This window comes from Sipha flava, unplaced genomic scaffold (assembly GCF_003268045.1).
Source record: "Sipha flava isolate LNK unplaced genomic scaffold, YSA_version1 284_pilon_pilon, whole genome shotgun sequence".
In the NCBI taxonomy this organism is placed as follows: Eukaryota; Metazoa; Arthropoda; class Insecta; order Hemiptera; family Aphididae; genus Sipha; species Sipha flava.
In genome coordinates this window covers 150,511-174,204 of record NW_020272951.1, presented here as the reverse complement: position 1 = coordinate 174,204, position 23,694 = coordinate 150,511, and the positions used below count along the sequence as shown (strand labels likewise).

General features: G+C 25.2%; 1 protein-coding gene across 4 annotated transcripts in view; it reads left to right on the top strand.

Annotated features, from left to right (window-relative positions):
* The window catches only part of LOC112685608 (fat-like cadherin-related tumor suppressor homolog), a 129,602-nt gene that overhangs the window by 4,392 nt on the left and 101,516 nt on the right, over positions 1–23,694 (top strand). Inside the window, exon 2 of one of the 4 annotated variants that reach the window (XM_025557537.1) lies at positions 17,162–17,233. The exons of the other annotated variants lie outside the window; for them this stretch is intronic. The gene's annotated coding sequence lies outside the window, so the exon portion shown is untranslated. The remainder of the gene's footprint in view (positions 1–17,161; positions 17,234–23,694) is intronic. 4 annotated transcript variants of the gene reach the window in all.

The following is a 23,694-nucleotide window of genomic DNA, read 5'->3' as shown; positions in this document are numbered from 1 at the left end:
GGCATCGTGGGACCTTATTTTTTTGAAGAGGGTGGTGTCACAGTTACTGTGATTTCCAACCGGTACTGCGAGATGTTGGAGAACTTTATACGTCCGAAAATTGAAGAGTACGAAAACACTTGTACCTTCCGGTTTCAACAGGATGGGTCCACAGCTTATACAGCCCGTTGTTCTCGTGCTGTTTTGTAAAAGTGTTTTCTGGTCGCCTGATCTTAAAGGAAAACATTAAATGGTCTCTTAGTTCCCTTGATTTGAGTCCATGAGATTATTTCTTATGGGAATATTTCAAATCTAAAGTTTTCAAACATCGACCTAGAACCATTGAAGAACCAAAGGAGATTATTTGTCGAGAAATCTCCACGATTCCACTCGATATGCTGGCGAGAGTGGTGGATAACTTTCAAGAATTGCTCCATATGTGCGGCGCTCGTTAAAACAATCATTTAGACGATATAATTTTTAAAAAGTAGTTCAAAAAAACCTTTTATGTTTTGTAGTTTTTAAAAATAATTTTTTTTTTCTATATCGTATGTTTTTTTTAAATTCACCCCGAAAATGTGGGAGTCCATTATGCTGCACTCCGTACATCAAGGTGTATATGCATGTTAATTTATATATGTAATATGTATTTGCCTTTATTAGTTTTATCAAATTTTTATAACAACCTACAACATTTTTTTAAAAATTTGGCCACTAATAATAGTTTTTTTATCTCATGAACAGTATAATGAGTTGATAAAAATTAAATCCACAAGAATTGGTCAAGGATTTTTAAAATGTGTTTGTAAGTCCAAGGGTCAAAATAAAAGGTGTATTTGTCTTAAAAATAACATTTTCTATACTTCAAAATGTCACTTTTCTACAACATGTTATAAGTAAATAGTAGTTCAAGTAAAATATTTATATAATAGTAATAATATAATAAAAGATAAAAATTAAATTTTGTCTGTAATATGAATAATAATGTATAATAATTATAAGAATCTTAATGTAATATTACATATAATAAAATGTTTTGTAATTTACCTAAAAAAAAATTGGCATTTTACATAATGACTACTAGGTATTTTATAAAATACCTAGGTTATATGTAAAATAATATTAAAAATCATATGTTTTATTTACATTACCTAAAATGATTCGGCAATTTGCATAATGCCTAGGCATTTTGCAAAATATCTGAATTATCCATATTGCCGGTAACATATACACATAATGAAATGACATATCGAACTAAATGAACGTTTTTTATTGCTGTCGTTACGTGTTGCCTGGATTTATTTCTTCCTAACTTATTTTTAAAGAAGACCGAATCTCTGCAAAGAAACTTTGCCAAGAATAACATAGTAACTATTTACTTTATTTTTTAAATCAAATCTTAAAATGTCTGTAAAAATGTGCCCTTGGTCGGATGAGAGAATAAACGACATTATAAATAATTAAGGAACTCAAAACAAAACGTTTCTACCTATCGCTTTGTTAATAATAGTCAAGAATGATTCTAACTAGTCACGTTTCTTTCTAACGGCTAGATAATAGATCCTGATACCTCTTGGTAATCCTGAGAAAATATATGCTCATCGATTATTCTTCAAAATTGATGTAGAAGTATTGGATGATTGGATCTAAAAAAAAAAAAAAATAGAAACGCGTGTAATTTATTAAACATATCGCCCTTATATTACATATGAAATTAAAGTAAAGAGAATATAAGTCTTGACTAAATACGAACTCAGTTAATGGTATTCTTGTCGAAGGTTTTATGTTCGGTTTTATATCATACTTTAAAGAAACTTAACTAACTAACCTAACTTTAGAGTTTAACTCGCATTATTTGTCAATAATATAAAAGCTACTCTTGAAATTTTTCTATACATTATAGAATTTGTTGAAATATTATGAGTTCTTATAGTTCAATGAAATTACTTCACTGATTTTATTAGGTATATTTATAGTTTTATTTTAGTTATGTACCATGTAATTCAAAGATCAAATTAAAGTAAACAATTTATTTTATATAAATGTATACCTACGTCGTACCGTCTTCTATTTACGATCCTTAATATTATTTAAATGATACGTGCATTATTTCGTAATATATTTTTACTCGTATTTTTGAGCCTTCAAAATGTGTTCTTACGTACGGAAAACAAGTGTTCTTTTCGAAATAAAATCATGTCTACCAGATGGGGCTTGGACAATTTGGTTGAAAGGGACCGTTTTACCTACAGTCTACATTGGGTCGAATTTCAAGTATAATAATACAATACGAAGAAAGAACTCTACCAAATGTTCCATGATTTTCTTTTAATATCCCGTTTTATATTGCTTAGGTGTAGATTACGGCCTTGTAGGCATGTCATATTGCATGTGTGTTACTCAAAAATACCTATTTATTATTTTTGCCTACTAATATGTTGTTTATATTTTTTGAGAGGCATGTTAAACAATGATTATCTTCGCAATTATCATTGCATATCTATTAATGGATATATTTGAGGATATTTTGTTTTCTACCTTGTAATTTTTAAAAAAAAAATTTATAATTTTTAATAACAGTTTTTTGTAAACATTTTAATATTTACATTTATTTGATTCAATTTTATTGAAATGTGTTTGGTAGATTATATTCTATAAGCTCGATATAGTTTGATGGTGTATCTACTATACAGTAGATATAGATATATAGTAAATAGTCTACTATCTAATAGTATTATTCTAGTAGATAATACGTATAATAATAACATATAATACGTATGTACATTTATTGTGCGTATATTTGTTTTAGTTCCAGTCATAAAATTTATCGTATGAAATGTTGGCTCTCGTGTAGGTAGTTACTAGGTTTTTACCTCGGCTTCTACATATGTATTTTAAAGTACATGGTAAATTCAATCTAATGTCAAATAATTGATTTTTCAATTAAAATTTATAAAAAATTACTTAAGTAGTGCCTAGAGTTTGAAAATTATACTCTGAGTATTTAATTGTTAAATTAAATTCATTTTCTTGTGCTGTTTTTTTCTTTTTGATCTTGGTTTACACTGACCACAATATAATATGCGTTTCACCGCCGTCCAATTAAAGTTATGGAACAGTACTCAGCTGTTTGTCGTTTCATAGTAGGTATAATATGTAGCATAATATGCACACACTCTTCAGTATGGTTCCTCTATTGGCACTGTTCCACCACAGTATTTCTCTGTTGTTGCGGATATTCTCAAGATGCGTAAAAAACATTGGTTTCATCTAATATTTAAGGGGAAAAGATAAACAGACTAACTCTCCGTTATTATCCTTACATAGTTTAAATAATCTCTTGCCAATCGTGAATTTATTACATTATTAAAGTTATAACAATAATTATCATAATTATAATAATTAGGTTTTGGTATATATATATATATTTTGATTTTGCTACACGATAATTATTAAAATAGTTATGTCGTGAATAGAGCATCAAAGAAATATTCTCTGATATTTTGCCGAAGCAGTTGTTAATGTTTTATTGGATATATTTACCCTTTTGGGGCACCCCCCTATATTATAAAGTGATAACAGACGAATAATGACGATAACAATAAACTAAAAGATTTTTTCAATTATTATCAATACCAAATTGCAGTATTCCACTTAGTCTTACGGTTTCCATTTTTAAAATTAATCTGCAGTGGTATAATGATATTTAAACAAATTTAACAAATTTAAACATTTAACAATCAAATAGTTAAATAGACCAAGTCATGTACCTCTAGAGAGAAAATAATAAATGAAAATATTTTGAATGATATGAAATAAAAATGTACAATAATTAAAAATAGCCCGATGTAAAATTATGTAAAAATAAATACAGAATTATTAATGCTATGTATTGTTGTGTAGAATTAAGTATAGTTCACAATTATTATTTTAAGCAATATAACGAATTAATATAAATAAACTGGAAACTCCAGTTATCGACGTTAAACAATTGCATAACAATTGAATCGAAATAATTTTCGAATGTTGTAGTGATAAAAATAGCATCTATTGTTAGACGATCCGATAAAGCATGACGGTCTAGGAAACGACCAACACCAATCTGCTGATCGACAAGGCGACGCCGGCACGTTGCACAATACATTGATGAACTATGAGTCAATGAGCCATGATTATATTATTATGGACCAGAATTATATACAGCTAAAAAGTATTTAAATCCTATGATGCAAATATAATGCGTAATAAAATTACAAAATATGCAACAATATTATATGCATAAACAAATTTAAAATATGCAGTAGGATAGGCTTTTATTTAATATTTGATAAATAATAATATTAAGGTAATTAATCAGTATTTATAAATAGATTAGATAGTAAAGTAGATCTAACTAAAGGTCTGACCCACGTTACTATTTTATTTTTTTAATAGCAATTATATATTAGAAATAATAGAAATATTATTTTCGATTACAAACAATTTGTAAATGACAATCTAAACTTTAAGATTAATAAATTATTTTCAAATAATATGCAATATATAATTTGGTCAATGATATAAGTTTGATTTGAACCGAATATTTTAATTCCAGATTCTAGCTATGAAAAATACGAAATGTATACAAGTAATGAGGACGAAAATGTATATCTGCATAAATTCATAAAAACATAAAATAGGTTTCCACCTATGAAAACTCAATTTTTAATAATTATTTTGAAGTTGATCAGACAAAGTAGGGGGAGGGGCTGACAAAATTTGCAAAATAATTCGCCAAAATTACAATTTTGATTTGCAAATTTTAAAAGTGAAATTTGCAATTATTTGCAATTAATTTGCTAAATATTGACGTCGGTTTGGAACGGATCGGAAAAATTGGGGGGGCTGAATGAAGTTAGCCAGTATTTGATAATTATCGACGATTGTATATAACTTGTAACGTTCAGTCAAAACTATGTATTAGTGTGTGTGTATGTGTGTGTATGTCATGTGATTAAGCTTTTTTTAATTCGCGTATATTAACAATACGTGATTTATTTTGTTTTATTTACATGATCACGGTATATGTAAACACATATAATTGTATTTGCGTACAAAAACAATCTCTAGTAAGCACTGTTAGAAACTAAGTAAAATTCAAACTTATTACTATACAATTTATACTATCTCTAAACCTTTAAAGATTTTAATTTATATTTTCCATCTGCTTATGATGTTCAGTTATTTTATTTTAAGAAACCTATATTATATTTTATTCTTTATATATTAATCATACTTATTTATTTATAATATAAAGTAATCGAAAAAAAATTAGGTGGTTGACGAGTATAAAATAATCATTACTTAAATGAATCCAATAAATAAGATACACTAAAAAGTAAATAGAATTATCTGGAGTTATTATTTCATTGTATTAATTTTGGGTAGTTTATTTTAGTAAGCACTCATCTCGAAACTCATGCAAACTATAGATTTCAGTTCTAAATTGAACAAGCTTGTCCGATTCTTCTACTATCTTCCCACCATTATTATTTTAACCTTTTATTTGCCAGCGGCACTCTTTACGAGATGAACAGCTGCGGTAGCAATGTGTTGCAAGAATGGAAGGCCGACGGCCTACGCTCACGCCTCTTCATGGTGCATAACAGCGCAGACAAACCCGGGGCAGATTTACACGCGCGGACGGGTAGACCGGTTTTATTCTTGGTTTTTTATGATTGTTGTTTCATTCGTCAACGCAGTGATAGTGAAAAAAATATCTAGAGTATGTTTTGCCTATACAATAGGTTTTTTTCCAGATTTTGGAAGGATCTAGTTTATGTGTCCTCATATAACTGACGCACTGTTTGAAAATATAGTGAAGGTTCACATAGGGTTCACGTATATAGTATAGTGATTTTTACAGCTCAAATTAAATTTAAAGTTTAATTTTATGTTATATATATATTTCATACTTATTCTAATTAATCTAATTGTTTTTTTAACCATAAATCACATTTATCCCCCTTTGCGTATTATATATTTGTATTACTAAATCGAAAATTTGTCATTTAGTATATACTCATAATTAAATTTAGACTAAAACATATTAAATGCTCGTTAAAATAGTCTACAGCTCATAATGTAATAAATCACTTATAAATCACTTATTTGTCTATTGCCATGTACTTAATTAATATAATTTCATCCAAAATTATTCAATATTTTACAAGATGATTCAACAACCAAAGTATTTATCAGATATTTTACACACTGGTAGATATTTAAATGAAGTTTTTTACCTAAAATTGAGAATGAGCTGTAATAATTAATGTATGATTACTTTTTATGTACACAATAGGTCTAAACTAAGGTCTAAATTAAGCATTATTCTCACAGTGAATTATTGTTTCCATGTCTTAAAATATAATTTAATTTTATGATTTTGTGATGTAAATATCCTTTTATAGTCAATAATATTAATAAATTATTTTGTCCTAGTGTAGTTGTTAACATAATGTAATTATTCAAATTCATATTCATGTTCAAATAACATTTTTAGAAATTGCCCAAATCCATCTATTTGAGAGTGCATCCACGTTTCAGTTTATCATTAATATAATAGTAGAATATCATTGTAGATATTGCATTCATATAAAATACAATAGAATCAATTCGATGAATTGTGGCCTAAGGGTCCTGGTTGCCGACCACTGGCCTATACTGTTTACTTCTTTTTATATGTATTAGTGCGGTACTCTTAATTTTTAAGAAAATACATTTTTTTAATGTATTTTAAGTTAAAATAATTTTAAATTATGCATTTGTAAACAATTCTAAAAACTAAGATAATTGTAACATTGTTTATAGTATTTGAAGAATTACTATGTATTATATATTCTGTACCTATATATTAATATACGTTTGTTACAAGAATTGCTATTAAATATTTTAGTTAATTTATAAAAAAATACAAAGTATCATTTAAACCAAGATTTAAGGTAAGCTACCACATTAATTTGTACTGATTGTTTGAAAAGTAATATTAGTAACTGATTTGGTTTAGCTTAATTGGTTTCGAGATTGGTTTGTATTATAGAAATATGACTAAGATGTTATTATTATGTGCTTGATTAGGAGTGAGTGAAAATAATAGAGGATGAAATCCCTAAATTTCATAAAAAAAACTGTCTCATTTAATTAATAATAGTTAATTATTTTTAAAAATGTATTATATATAGGTACTTATCACTTCAATAAAATGTATTTGATATCCTATTATTATTTTTGAATTTTTGTTATTTAATATTTATGTTAAATGAAGTTATTTGATTGACAATAAATTTATAATGTTAAAAACGATTTTGCCAATGATTTAACTACTTTTTGTAATTTAGTAGTGTTCAGAAAGCATTTTTTAAACTAGGATAATTAGCAATCAATTACCATCTTAATGATTATTGATAAATAGGTATAAACAGAGGTATATTTATACCACTTAGTTTAACATTGGATCACTATTTCTATACATAAAAATTCATTATTAAATAAATTCTTTGCTTTTCTTCAAAACTTGAAAATGGTACATTATTACAATTCGTAAAATACATAGAAAATGTTTAAAGTTGGTAAGTACTATTCTTTTTTCTGAAATTTAAACTCCAAATATACCTAGAATAAAGTTTTATTTTACAATCTAGTAATAACAAATAATAACATTTAGAAATAATAAAAATAATATTATAAAATCTATAAATGTATAATCATTATTTTTTCATAATCAAATATTATTCATCAATAATATGTGTCATGTGAGTTGGGGGCAGTTGTCTGAAAAATGATAAGGGCCGGAATCGAAAAATGGTGGCATAAAATCTGTTACCAACATAAAATTTCTAAAAATAATATTATAAAATTATTTTTTTGTTTAAGAAGTTATACTGTTTCATTTGAATGATAATTATTATATTTTTTGATAATAATAACATAATTAATAACATATAAAATAAACAGGTATCAATTATATGAAATAATTATAAATGTTTGAACACTTATTTTTCAGTACATACTTACAAAACATATAATATTTTATATTATTTATATACTAGTACATAGAAAACCAAAAAAATTATGAAAACTAATATATTTTACGAAAGGTGTACATACAATTAAATATTAAGCTAGATATTTATAAACGTACATGATACTTTACATAGATTTATAACATGGGTATGTTTTTTAGATAGATATCAAGAAGAATTGCGTGAACAGAAAATTACCCTTCTCTAATTACATTGGTTACTAAAATAATATAAGTTAAAGTTTTGACTCGAAAACATGTCAAAGATTTAATTTTATACTTAATTATATGTTACCGTCGTTGTTTAAATTTGGTCCATTTTTGTTGAAAATATACAAACAAAAAAAGTAAATAAAGAATTAAAAGTTTTATTGAAAACAGTATAACCTATTCGTATTTTTCCCGCTTTGAAAATCGGGGGATAACTTTTATGAATATAAATTATAATTGGATTTGGTAATTTTCGATTTAGTCAGTTGTTACTGCCTTTCAAATTTCGGACCTTATCATTTCTTAGGTCCTTATCATTTTTCGGACAAGTGCCAATCACTCGTGTCATGTGAGTCTGGCATCAGCTGTTGTTAGTCGGCAGTTGATCGACACTGAACAGTCATACAGTGCTACCATAATAACAAAAAAGTTATTTTAATACGTGGAGGGAATTTGTAAATGACAGAGATGGATGGCGCAATGTTGTTTTGGCAGTAAAAAATCTTAGAGAATTATATAAGCTACAAAAAGAAGAAGAATAATAGAATAAAGTAAATGGCCATATAAGATGGCCGATTGATTCAAAATCGGTAGCAGGCCTTGGTATTAAAAGATCGTTTAGGCTGACCAAAAATCGGTCGGTTGGCAATTCTGATAGACATAATTACCTTTTAATTACCTATTTTAGTGTATAATGTATATACCAATATAAATTAATTTGGCTTATTTTTAATATGATACTCTATGGCTTACGTCACCAACTATGCTTCTATTATCTTACCATGAGGACAATAACACTCGTTAACAAAACAAATATTTTCGAAGTATCATAAACGTTCAATATTTAATGGACTTAATTGAGGCTAGCTGAAATTTTTATCAAAAGGATCGAAAAAAAACCATTTAATGGTTTCAATCATTTTGGTACACAACATGTTAAAATAACCAATACAAATATTATTCTATACTTAAGAATTTTGATTATTCCTATGTTAAAGATAAGTTGAACAAATATATTTTCATTTTATTAATTGTTTCTCAAAATATAGATAACAAGTTAGGAAAATATGATAATTTCAAGGTACATTCATTCATTTTAGTTTTGATTTTTTTTTAAACCCTTTTAAAAATGACATACAACTATTTTTATTTGAATTGTTTCCGAAAAAAGTTATTTACTCATATATTTTTAGCATGGAAAATAAGTTAAAATTTTAAACACAGAAATCAATAAATTCGCTAATTATTTTTAGTTTTCAAACAGGTTGCCTATCAAATGTGCCATGAAATATTCTATTTGTTAATTGAACAATTTTTTTTTGTCTTAATAATGTTATGATTTTTTTTATCTGAATTAGTTTTTAACAAAACTGTAATAGATTTAATGTTACGTTATAATGCGTAATACAATTTGTCAATTTATATGGATCTAGTATGTTTTCTATTTAATACTAGATTTGTTTGATAACATTAAAATGTGATATTCTATCTCAGTACTAATTATTATGACAATATATCGTAGTAGAGGACTTTTTGTGTTGATCTGCACAAATTGTTAAGACATTTTAGATAAATTAGCTATAACTTATTTTATGTCCCTAATTAGGTATTAATATGTAATGTCATAATTCATAACACAATCACTACATTTTACTAAATAGTACATTTATACTTAGCTATAAAATGTTAAAATTAGTTTATTTGGTGTTCTTTTAGTCAATTGATTTAGTTGATTATCTAAAGATCGAAATCTATAGATGATCGATCGGAAATAATATGTTATTTTCCAAATTAAATTATATATTTATGTTTTATTCATAATTATTGTAGTTTTATGTAGATATTTTAAATTATTCAGTTCTCATTAATCATTAAATAGGTATCCTTTAATTAAAAGTTTAATGGATTGTTGATAATATACAACAAAATCTTAATCATCGATCATTATATTATTAACAAGTTGTTTTTACATTTTTGGTAACATGGTTGGTTCTATAATAAACTTACAATTACAATTATTTAATTAATAATAATAAGTATTTAAAAATATTATTATTGTTGAATATGGCTTTTAAAACAGAAAAACAAAGCATTATATTAAATTGATATTATAAATATGAAATAAAAATATTACGATTTCGTAAGCATACATGTATATGATAATATATAGAAATAACTTTATATATATATGTAGAGTATTGCTTAAATCATTTTATGTAAATTAACTATTACTAATTAGTATTGTAAATATATTATTGGATTTCATATTATTTGTAATTCTTTATCAAGGCAATTTTGAAAACAATTTTAAAGTTCAAAAAATTACTTTTCAATAAAACTAAAAATATAACATTTTTTGTCAAAAATTATCCTTCTTTTTGATAATTGTAGAAATCCTTTTAATCGACAGTGTGTAGACAGGTACTAGAAAAGCTGCATACGAACCGAGTCCCCAATTTAACCTATTATGACGAATTTAGTTCTAGACTGTTTTAGGGTAAGTACCAATTAGGTACTTACTATAGTAATAGTAATAGTACGTAATAGTCTCGTGAAATTTTAGGTATAATACTAATTGGGTCCATGTTTCAATACTTGTCTCGTCAAATTTAAAAAAAAAAAAAACATTTTCCTTCCTATTTTTACAGATTTAGGACTGTCTATAACAAAAAATTTAACAGTTATGGTAAAATTTGTTATTTTTTTTATTATTTTATAATCTAATAATGTAGGAGTATAATATAGTATGAATAATTAGTGTATAGTTAAATAAATATAGGTAATGATTAAATAACATTTTTTATAATGGTAACATTTTATGGGATAAGCATTGTGTATATTCAAATTTAGTTATTGCATTTGATTGCTACAGCTGCATTTGATTTTCGATTTAATTTTCTTTTTTATAATTTGTTGTATTAATATTATGAACATTTTATATTTTTATATATGTTTCGCATTGTAATATTTTCACAGATTTTTTGTATGAGAGGACCGGATATTGGCAAATTTTTAGCACGGACAAAACTATTAGTAACATACATGATCTATTTTAAATCCCTTAAGTTTTATAAAATTCTTCTTTGTCTCTTCATTCACATTTTCATCGCGCCATTTACGCAATAGATTTACCCGTAATTTGAGTATGGTTCCGATTTGAGTTTCCCAACTTTAAGTTGAGTGGCTAATTCACGTACACTTTGTTAATTTGCATCATAACAATTTATTATGTCGATTTTATTTTTTAACGTCAAAGGCGACCGTACTGGAGTTATGGTAAATACGATAATAACGGTAGATCAATAAGCTATAATTTTTTTTTACCTTATCGTGTTCATTAAATCATAAAGATAAATATCTTTTTCCGAAATATTGAAATAGTATATAAAACAGGTTGGTGTTTCCCGGTTTATCTGTCCCTTACTAAGAGGTATTTGAACACATCAGACTACCTAAACCTGTTCGCGTCCGTTATTTAAAGGTGTCTGCTTTTTAGAGGAGCGTAATCCATTACTTTCAATGGGGCTATACCGTGGCCGAAAAAATATGTCCGTTAAGATATAAACTTTTTTATTTTGTCAGATATTGTATTGATTTTATAAAGGCCATTTTCATATACGAAATGTGAACGATGGTAGTACTCCTTTTCTTTCATTGAAAGTGTTTTTTTTTTTTTTTTTTTTAAAATTAAATTAGTGCAAAACACAGTATCACGTGAAATCGCTAAGAACTAAATAGAAATTTCGGCACCTTGTGTACGTGACCGAAATTACTAAAATTAAAGGAAAACAATATATACCAACAAAGTCAGTTTGTATTACATGTACATAATTTGTGTTCAGAGTAGACTTGAGTGTAGACAATTTAATGGACAATACATTATATTACTGTAGTGCAATTTTACGTATGTTAAGTAAACGTAATACGGGCGCTTAGTGCTTAGTACACTCACACATGTTGGTGGGAAGTCATTGGATAATATTAAATGTTCATCAAAATATATGGGGGGACTATAAAGAAAGAATCGACATTTTGATATGTAGTCAAGGAGTTAATAATAATATATTACAATTTATATTAGTCTTAAAAATTATACTAAAATATAAAAAAAAAAAAATTAAGTAATATTTAGTGTACCTAAATCAGTTTTGGTTTTATTTTTAAATTATTTTCGAATTTTTACATATGTATATTATAATATATTACAATTACTGCTTGATTTACGTATATAAAATATTTCTTCTTAACAAAATGAAAAGACAAACAAAATTTAATTTAATATTCCTAAAAAATAAGTCGTTTTTATACTGACATATTGTATATATAATACTGATATATGATTACACTGCTAATAACATTTTGTTTTTTTAATTTTCTAATAGATTGTTAAGGTGTCTTAAGTTAAAGTACTTTTTTTGGTATTTAGTTAAGACTATGTTAAGACTATATAAAAAACAAACTACATATGGTATACCTACGATAGAACACATTTTTGATTCTTTTGTAAAAATTCTATAACCTAAATTGATTTTGATTTTCTTGGAAAATTAACATTCTATTTATCTTGAATTTAAGCTTAAATAACTTGTAAAAAAATGTTTTCAATAACAGTTTTTATTGTAATTTATAATTAAGTTTCATTTGTTGAATAAGTTCATAAGTTTCATTCATTCATTTACATGGATTTGTTGAAGCATTAATTGTTCTTAGAACAGTTGGATTTACAAGTGAAATAAATATATTATTATTATTTTTTTTTTTAATTTAAATATTGTAAGAGTTTAACCGTAATAAATATTAAACAAAATTAAGATGTTTGAATAGTTAAATTTTATTTTTAGTGATAGATTTATATTATAGTGCATTTTCAATAATATTTAGTTGTGGGTTAGGAATTATTTCAGATTTACAATAATATATAATAAAATAATAAAAAAAATAAAATAAGAATTAAAAATTATTGAATGGTTAAAATCTCTGTTAAAACTTAGATATTATTAGTTATAAGCTATTAATAATTAATATATAATTAATTATTATTAGTTAGCTATATTATAGACAAGAATAATTCAAAACATTTTAAAATATCCTCGAAATACCTGTTATTGATCAATAGTCTTGATCTACTTGTACAATTTAAATTAAATTTGTTCGATTTCATTTATAAACACTATATATTACGCTCTATATTACTCCCTATATTAAGTACTATCATTAATACAGTTGTTATAAATATTTAGTTATATGTTTGATAAAATTTTAAATTTTTAAATGCTTATCTAGATATAAATTGTTATTGTACTTCAATAACATATAAATTCCTTGTAATAATATAAATTAAGAATTTAAATTGAACTTAAAATTACTTTTTTCGTATTAATAATTTGTTTATTACACTAATTTTGAATTTATCCCAGAATTTATAGTTCTTATATTTAAATCTGTCTAAATGCTCGAGCTTCTTAAGATTTAAGTCCTACTTATTCTTCTCTGGTACTAGAACACCATTAGTGTAATGGATTTTTACATTTTGTATTTTTCATTATTATTTTAATATTATTATTATTATTATTATTATAATCCAATTTCTGAACTAGAATTATAATTATGGTAAAAATACATTATAAAATTATACATGAGAAGTTTTGGTAATCGCGCTCGTTAACTTTTAAACTACTTACCATATAGAAGTATGGAACTTGATTTGCTAAAAAATAATAATATATTACTTATTTTGAAAAATATGATATCAATTATTACTTGATAAAGTATTAAAATAATAGACTATTCTTAAAAGTTTATACATACAGAGTTTAACTACAATATCTTAGTTTATTTTTTTTATATGTAGTATGTATAATTGTATAATTATGTGCTATTATAGAGCCTATGAATAATATGTTTATGTACATTGATAAAGAACAATTTTAAAATTTCCTATTTAGAATCTTTTTATATGAAAGTGATTATTATATATTTTTATTTTTATATTATATTAAATTGTTGTGGTATAATATTATCAAGAAATATTTGGATGAAGAACGTTTTTTTTTTTCGTGCAATTGTGTTGAGATGCTTATAAGTAAAATTGTATTCAATAGATAGCTAATGACCAATTCAAGCAGACGTGTTTGTATTTTGGGTAAAGCTCAAATAATAAAAGATGAATTACTTTCACTATAAATATATTTTATAAAAATATGAATAAAAATATTAATTGTTATTTTTTATAGCAGCCTTCTCCAAAGTCTATTTTTGTTAATTATTTATGTATTCATATGGAAATGAAAAATAACATATGACTCTAAAATAAAGTAACTGTAATTTCCCTAAATTTTATTTAAAGGGCATTTAATGTCATATATTAATTATTTAAAATTTATTGTTATACTTAATGTTTTCAGTGCATTGTCTAAAACAAATTATTTCTTGAAATATTCTTAATTAAAATTAAACACTTATGTATTTTTTTTGAATGGTCATATTATTCAAAATATTTTTAATTATAATTATAGGTATAATTCGTTTTTTCCGTGATAAAGGATATGATAGTTGTAGATAATTTGAATGTGTAGTCTATTATTTAAATGATGATCAGTTTTGCTAAATGGAATGGTTTAAAATAAACTTTCGGAAATCGGATTGCATAAGTAATAAGGCTTTTGTTGTTTTATCAATAAGTTCCTGACTTAGATGTGTTATTGATATATAAGTAGACTTAAAACGATAAAGAAGTATATTCCTAAACTTTTACGTTTTATTCTTATTATTTTAAGTCCATGATGTATGTACATTTTTCATCATAATATATTTTAATAACATATCAAAATGTTTAAACAATTGTATTTATTATTAAGTAAAACGTTAAAATTTGTGTATAAATTATAATCTCGGTTATAACTATATGTTTTAGTAAGTTCTTATTACTCTTAGTTGACAGCATTTTAATCTATTATTATTTTATGACAGTGTAAATTAGTATTAACATCGAAATTCAATTTTTTTGAATACAAAAAAAATCCTGACAATCTCGGATTTTTTCTTTTCTTGCCGTTTTAAACGTTTTCACTTTTTTTAGTTATGAGTTTCATAATTTTTTTTAGTTGAGAACTGCATACTGTAAACCTACACACATGCATATACGAGTATATATATTTAATATATTATTTATAATAAATATATAAAATACTTAGAAACGTATCCTTTTTAAAAAAAATATTTCATTCTTGTGTGCAATTATATTATGTATAAGTTATATTTTTTAGCGTTAAAATATTGTCTAACAAGGTATTTAAATTAAATTTCACTTTAATTTAATTTTTAATTTAATTTAATTTAGTGTTTTACATTTTTAAACGTAAATTAGTACAAATTGTTACAACAAATATCTTTCAAATCTAAGTTTATTTTTAAATATTAAAGTTATTTTAGTTTATCGAATACTAACATTGTTTATATTTTTCTATTTATGTCAATTGTTAGTCAGATAATTATTGACACAAATCTTATACAAGGTCTTAAGGTGCGTTTACATTACGGCTGTGAACGCGAACTGACGCGAATTCGGTAAAAATTCAGTCTCACCGTGCAGACTATTCGTTCGTATTCGTTCTTCAGCCATTCGTCAGCATTCGCTTACCTTCGCTCGGAATTTGAATTTCAAAATACTATTTAGTATAAATTCAACTGTTGTGTGCAAACATTGGTATATAGCACACATTGGTTTTGAATACTGTTTGTGTTTTTAATATGTTAAATAATGTCGTCAAGTGAAGACGATCTTCTAATGAGATGTGCTAGTTTCGTGGTCATGAAATCATTAAATATCACTTGCTATTTCGAGCCAAAAATCGATTTTAAGTTTCGTTAATTTATACTTAGGATTTGATGGGTCCCATAGAATAGGACGTCCTTTGTATAAATTAAGTAGCGTGATAATACTGATCGCCAAAGAAATCCATAATTTATAAATTAATATTTAACTACCCATCAATTATTTTACAAATAAATGTGACTAAAAAACAGTTTATTATTAAACCCTCAAACACAAGCGAATCTGTTGTGACGGTCTGAATGACGTTCACACTGAATGTCATTTCTTTTGATCTTACCGTTAACCGATCGAACCACACCGAAGGCGAACGAATGGTACAAATGGCCGTTCGTTCGCGTTCATGACCGTAGTATAAACGCACCTTTATGTCTTGTAGCAATATTTATATCCAAAGGGGTCATCTTCATTTTAGATAATGTTTGAGGCCTAGTTTAATATATATATATATATATATATATATATATATATATAATCTTATAACTCAACGTGCCGTGTGTAATGAATACATATATAACATTAGTTACACGTTCCTACTAGTATTGAATATTTAACTTCATACAGCATTTTATTACGCATTTTTGTTACTTTAATGGATTTAAGAATTTGGTATAAAATAAATTAGATATCTTTTAATTTCTAGTAAAAATGGTTTTTCTTAATGCATGTATTAAATATGTTTTGTGTATTATTTCTCTATTTAAAAAATTAATGATACATTTTAGCTAATGTTTACAATGAACTTCTTTACAATTCATGAAATATTTATTATAAGCTACCTTATTATTATTATTATTATTATTATTGTTGTTATTATCATTCTTATTGTCGATTTAATTTGTACTGAACAACTGTTTATTTCTTTAGATTAACTGCTTAATTGTAAGCCGTTAATAATCATTGTAATCAATTAAGCAATCATTATCATAAATATAATTAAATATACAATTTTATGTTCTACATCTGAATAAAATTGTATATAAATTATTTTATAGTATCATAAGCACTGATATTAGTCTATTTTTTTTACAAAATTGTTCTTACAACTGGAAAAAGCTAATCGAAAAAATCTTTTGTACTAGGACCCCACGAACGTATGAGAGATACATAGTCCATGAAACACATTATTTACCAAATATGTACAACAAAAACAGGTAAATATAACTTTTAAGAAAAATGTATGTTTATGTGTACATAGGGTGGATTTTAATACTTTTCTGTATTAGGTTATTGGTTGTTGAGAAAAACAACATAGCCCATTCTATATGCATATTAAACCCTTCGTTTTCGTCGAAATGTTCGCTCCAGTGGAATGATACAAGAATATAATATATAAATAGGTACCCGTCTTCTTTATGGTACATTCTTGAATAGTAATTAGACGTTTTTACGACGACAATGCTTGAATGGTACCATCAGTCACATTTCCATCTTATATCTACATTTTTTCATGTTAGTGAATAATACTCAGTTAAAAAAAACCAAGAACCTAAATTTTATAAGAAATAATTTTGAGAGATTGATTATATTTTTCTTGATTTATTTTTCAATTGAAAAATACCAAAATTTGTAATAAGTATCAATGACCTGATTATACGACGAGGTGTCTATGGTTTTGAAGTGATAATTTTTGATTGATATCACTATTATCTTTCATGCTTTAAAGATAACAAAAATTTCTTTGATACAGAAAAACTGTACTTAATCATTTCACTATTTTCAGTTAAAGGCATAACAAAAGATGTATCACTTTGAATGTAATTGTCTAACTATATTTAAATTTTAAATTTTTTGTTTTGTTGATGCAAATCAGTACTTTTTGTTATTTTGGCTACTGAAATTATATATTTGACCGAAGTTTTTAAATTGACCTATCATTTGACGGCTTTGCCTTTCTACCCTTGGTGAACGCCTCCATAAAATATATGTACAACAATACTACTCATTCCGCAACAATGGAAACGACATGCGTCGGTCACGTTGATTTCTGTTGAAAGCTTATTGTACTAGTCGAATTTCGTACCTCATATGTATATACCCTTGGTACACACGTATATACATAAACGTATATTTGTACAATATTCATTACACTGACATTCATATTTTATTATTATTATTAGTTGTATGTGTTATAGACCAAGCACAATGAATTATCTTGTTCACCCACTCCCATCTCCCTCAAAAAGGGCGGTCATCACCCTTCAGTGGGTATTACAATACATCCCTATTCACGTACGAGTATATACATACATGTGTATTGTGTATATATGCGAATATATGGGTATATTTTATATGTTCTAAATGTGCATATAACTTTCAATTATATCAAGTCATACGAGTGAGCATATACGTTTTTGAACGTCATTCATAGCTTCTAAATTACCGGCAAGACAGGCAAGACTAATTTATACAAATAATGTAAATTATTGTATAATTATCTATATGATGCTTTGAGTAGTCATTATTTTTAAATTAATTTAGTTTATTTTCTTTGGATCATGTTATTTTTTGAATTTTTTTCTAACCAAATATTTTATGTGATATGGTTAATCATATCGACCCTGTATAAAATGTACTTGCTTATCTCTGGCGAATTTACTCGCTGTTAGTTGTGGTTGCAAGGTGTCGGAGTTCGCTGTTTTTATTATTTCCCATTTATTTCGTAAAGATATAGAAAAAAATGGAAACTTATTTATAATAATCCTTATGTTTTCTATTCCATAATAATGGATTTTGTTTGTACATTTTTAATAAAACACTTATATTTTTACTATTTCACTTAATCGTTTAAAAACTAAAAGAAAACATAGACTTTAATTTATAATTAATTAAGTAATGCTTTATAATTTTATAAATAACACTTATTATTATTTATTACGCAATTTAGGGTTGTGATACGTCATATGCACGAGTGAGAGAGTGAACGAGTTTACTTGTTGGAGTGTAATCGAAACAGGTTGCTGTACACAGTTAATCGCGCGCAACTATGTTCACTGATGAGAAACAATGAGTACCGTTTCATATATTGACGATAATGCAAATGCGTGGTCGAATCTGCGAATCCGGATGATAAAATAATCATTGTGATTTTTAGCCAAAAAAACTATTAAGCTTAGAAAAAAAAAATTAAATATAAATTCATAGTAGAGACTCCACTTTTGTTTAAAAAAAAAAAAAAAACATTATCTATGATGTAGCGTATTTAATTTTTAATAACCAATTTCAATTAGTGTTTATAATTAAACAAGAAACTTACAATTTCGCAAGTTTTATTGATCAATCCAATTTTTGTTAGCGAAAAAAAGAACATTAAGTACTTCACAAATTGTACTATTGATTTGATACTTTTTTTAAAAAGAAAAAGTAGTCTTTACTATGAATTTACACACTAATTGGTTTTGTTTTGTCCCGCATAAAATGTTTTCTTACGCTTAAAATGCTAGTATTATGTCGTCTTTCATAACCTTCTATCCTCAAGGAAAAAAATGTTTGGAACTTATGTGAAAGAAACCAAATTTTATTTTTTGTAAGTACTTAAAACTTAATTAAAAATATAAAAAGCACTATTTTATATTTTCATAATTTTGTTAAAAGTTAATTTGGTGTTGATTAGGTGAAAATTATATAGAATGGTTCATTTTGAAAAGTAGCGTTAAATCATAATAAATTACAATTATAATATTTATTAACTGAATACTGGAAAGTAAAATTATTTTGAAAAAGTTGCTGTTTATGTGGTATAGAAGGATGGTCTCAGGGAAATGTTGCAAATTTACTGGAGTTATATTTCGGCCAGGGTTAGAAGTATAAGCGTATAAAACGTATAAATAATTTAAACATACATTTTTTTCTCTGAAATTCCCTTTTAAAAAATTATAAAATATTTTTAAAATTAATTTTACCAAGTAATATTATAGTTTTCGTTTATTTTATGTAATTGTGTCTATTATTCAAATTGAGACTTTATGTTTATAATTTTCGTCAACTATTTATTTGCATAAGTATGATTTACATTGATAAAATAAAAAAATTTAAGTATTTACATAACTTATTTACTTACTATTTGGATAATATATACATCATCTCGATCGGCCCAATATATATTTGTATATGTATGTATTTCTATGGCTGTAGTGCAGAATTTTGACTCGACGTATGTTTGAAAACTGAACGAGGGTTTATGGTTTATGGTTGACTTTAACTTGTTTTTTTTTTATATATATTAATTTTATAGTTTGAAATTGACAAATGTTTCGTTTTGGAGTTTTATAGCTTAGATTTTTCGTATAAAATGCTCAATTGATGTATAATTACCATAATGTACAACAGTTATCACTGTTGTAATATTCAAACATACACAAAAATATCCATCGTCTCTTATAGATTTTCCCAATTTTTTCCGCAACTAGCGGTAGTTGTAAGGCCGATATACTATTTTTCAACATTACCGTCGGCTTTTAATCAAACTGGAACCCTTTCAAAGGACCTTTCCGACGTGTGAATAATAGTAGGAAATTAGTTCTCTCTTTTTCGTACCATTTTTTTTGTCGATTCTCGTGTGCAACCGATATAGACAAATGCGGAATAATAAACGTCGGGTCGTCTGTCCAGCGATTTTTCTACTTGCACATAACCAGCTTCGTTGTGCGTATCTGGTGAGTACGGTGACATCGACATCACCGGCCAAGAAAAATCACATCTATCGGAAATTCAATCGAGTCTCACGTTAGGAAAAATAAAGTTTTATTATACATGCGGCCATGATAGCGAATAAACCGCGAATCAAATACTCAAAAACTACCAATATTAATGTCTATAAATGTCTATATATCATTGTGGTGTATTACCCAGTTGTTACAATTCTATCTTTATACCGTACATTATTGTATTTTATTTCGTTAATTCATCAAGTTGAAAATAAAAATTAAACAAACTAGTTCCAAATATAAGTTATATATTTTGACTAGAAAATTCTTATAAAATTAAATCCTACACAAGTATTTCCTTTTTGTATTGACTCGAGTATTAACTAGATTGAATTGACTTTAATTAATTTTGTCCGTATTTATTAAAACATTAATTTTAAGTATGATATTTAATTAGAAGATCGGTTAGATTTTCCATGTTTGGTAATGTACTTTTTTATTATTCATCTATTTTATTCTTAGTCTTTTTAATTTAAGAAAAATGTTATTTTTACTAAAAAATTCATTGAATACATAATTTAAAAAGCTTAAGCTTAGTCGGCATTAATTTAACTAATTGAAACAATTTGTAAATACCTTATGAATTTATTGTTTTTGAAAATATGTTAACTACGAATTTTTTATCAGTGATAAAATATATTTAGGTAATTTAGTTATGGGTTTACCGAAATTAAGCCCCATTATTGTTTTCACCCTAGGCGTTGATTCCCTCACCTCACCTATATTTTGCTATAATTCTTCTTATCAGATCTTAACTTTTTCACTCAATAGGATTTGCCCTTCTAACAGAAGATATTCATGTCTTTACTTCAGTCGTGATTGGGAAACAGCTCAGTATTATTAATTAATGGGTCATAATGCACAAGTTTCAACTTGCTTGCTAATTTTTTAACATTGCTAATTTCCGTGGCCTCAGAAAATATTAATTTTTTTTTAATTGAAATTTGCTCTCAGGAAATTCACTAATGATGAGTAGATATGATATTAAGTTTAAAAAATCAAACTTCTATTATAATTTATGAAAAAAAAATTATTATGTAATTTTTATATACTCTTAAACTTGTTCACGATTAGTGTTCTTTAAATATTTAAAATATATCTAATTATTTACGATATTTCTAAAATATTTTATATATTTGTATCACGCGTTACTTAAACATAATTTTACACACATTTTAACTGTATCTGAAAGATTAAATCAAAATTATAATGTTGATAATCTTTCATTGCATATCATGTTTTCATAATCAAGTTGGTATCAATATTGATTTATATTAGTAATAATTATAAACTAAGTATTTTTATTGTATAAGTATAAAATTTTACGTAAAAAATAGGTGTATTCAAAAAATGATTTTATAATTCGTTTTTTACTTAAATTAAAAAAAAAAGTTAGTTAGTATTGTTCAAGTTTTATTTTTTAATTAACATCAAAATGAAAATGTATTTATTTATATTTTTAATCTATTATTATATCTTACTTAATAATAATTATTTTAAGTTGCTCATCTATGTACTATTTATAAATGATTAATGTTACAACTAGATAATTCAAGCTTAGAAATATTAGGTGATTTATACTTTTCTTCTTAAAGTCAAATTTTATAGTTATTGAGTTCTTGTTTAATAATTAAACCAATTAAATCATTATTTTTACAAATCATGTTCGTTATCAAATTAATTTACAGCTTAAAAACATTTCGGGAATGCACTTCAGTATGTAAATGTTTTTTTAGTCACTCCATTATCTAATTAGCAAATACTTATCTGAGAAAGTAAATTTGGAACTTGTAAAACGTTTCAAACTAAATAAATAAATTTCCTGTATATGAGATGGATATCATAAAATTATTATTCTTCAAAATAATTTGAATTCTTTTTATGTATTAGGTATATACATTTAATTCACATGATATGTTCATAATATATATATATATATGCATTTCAAATTTACAGAATAAAACAGAAAAATATTTTAAACTGAAATTTTAAGTTCTTGTTAACTTAACTAAGGAAATTATCGTTAATTTCCATAATATACTTAGAAAGGAAACTTATTTTGAATATTTTAAAATTTTAACTTCACGGTGTTGTATTAACACAAAAAGTTCATCAATATTTAAAATGAAAAACCTATTTTATTTTATGTAAGTGCATCAACTTTATGTTTACTTTTACAACAGTTTTCTCATTTAATTTTAAAACTATTGTAAACATTATTGCAAGGTGAGATTTTGGCCATTCAACACCTCTATTTTGAAAATTATTCAGTTTTTATATTAACGTCTGCGTCTGAAAATCTTAAAAATACAATGCATTATTGTTGTAAGCGTCGCATTTTTTTTTAAACTACTTTTATTATTATAATTGTTTTCTAAACATATTTGTAGACAATATAATAATATTATGATTTTGAAATTTAATTGATCATATAATATTTTTACTATCTTGTTTTTGTGTTATCTAAAATTAAAGATATTTTGTAATTATTTAGTTAAATTTACTCATGTTAAAATTTTTATAAATGTGAGAATAAATGTTAACCTAGCTGTTAGTAAACATAATTATATAATGTTAACTGTTAGGGTACAAATCAAAATTAGTTACAAATAAAATATATTTATGCCATGTAAATAAGTGTTCAATAAGGCATTACTACTATTATAATATATATTTAAATATATTTTGGAGTTTGGCACTAAAACATGTGTAAGACATCAAAATTAATACGTCTTAATCACATACAAATTATTATAAACAATCATTCAATTCTAAAAATCATACAACACAAATAACAATTAAATGTTATTGCAATTTAAAATTTTTAAATGTTGGTGATAACATAACAAAAAAGAGATTAGTAAGTTATGACTTCCTCAGAAATAATTTTTTTTTTTTCGTTAATTTGT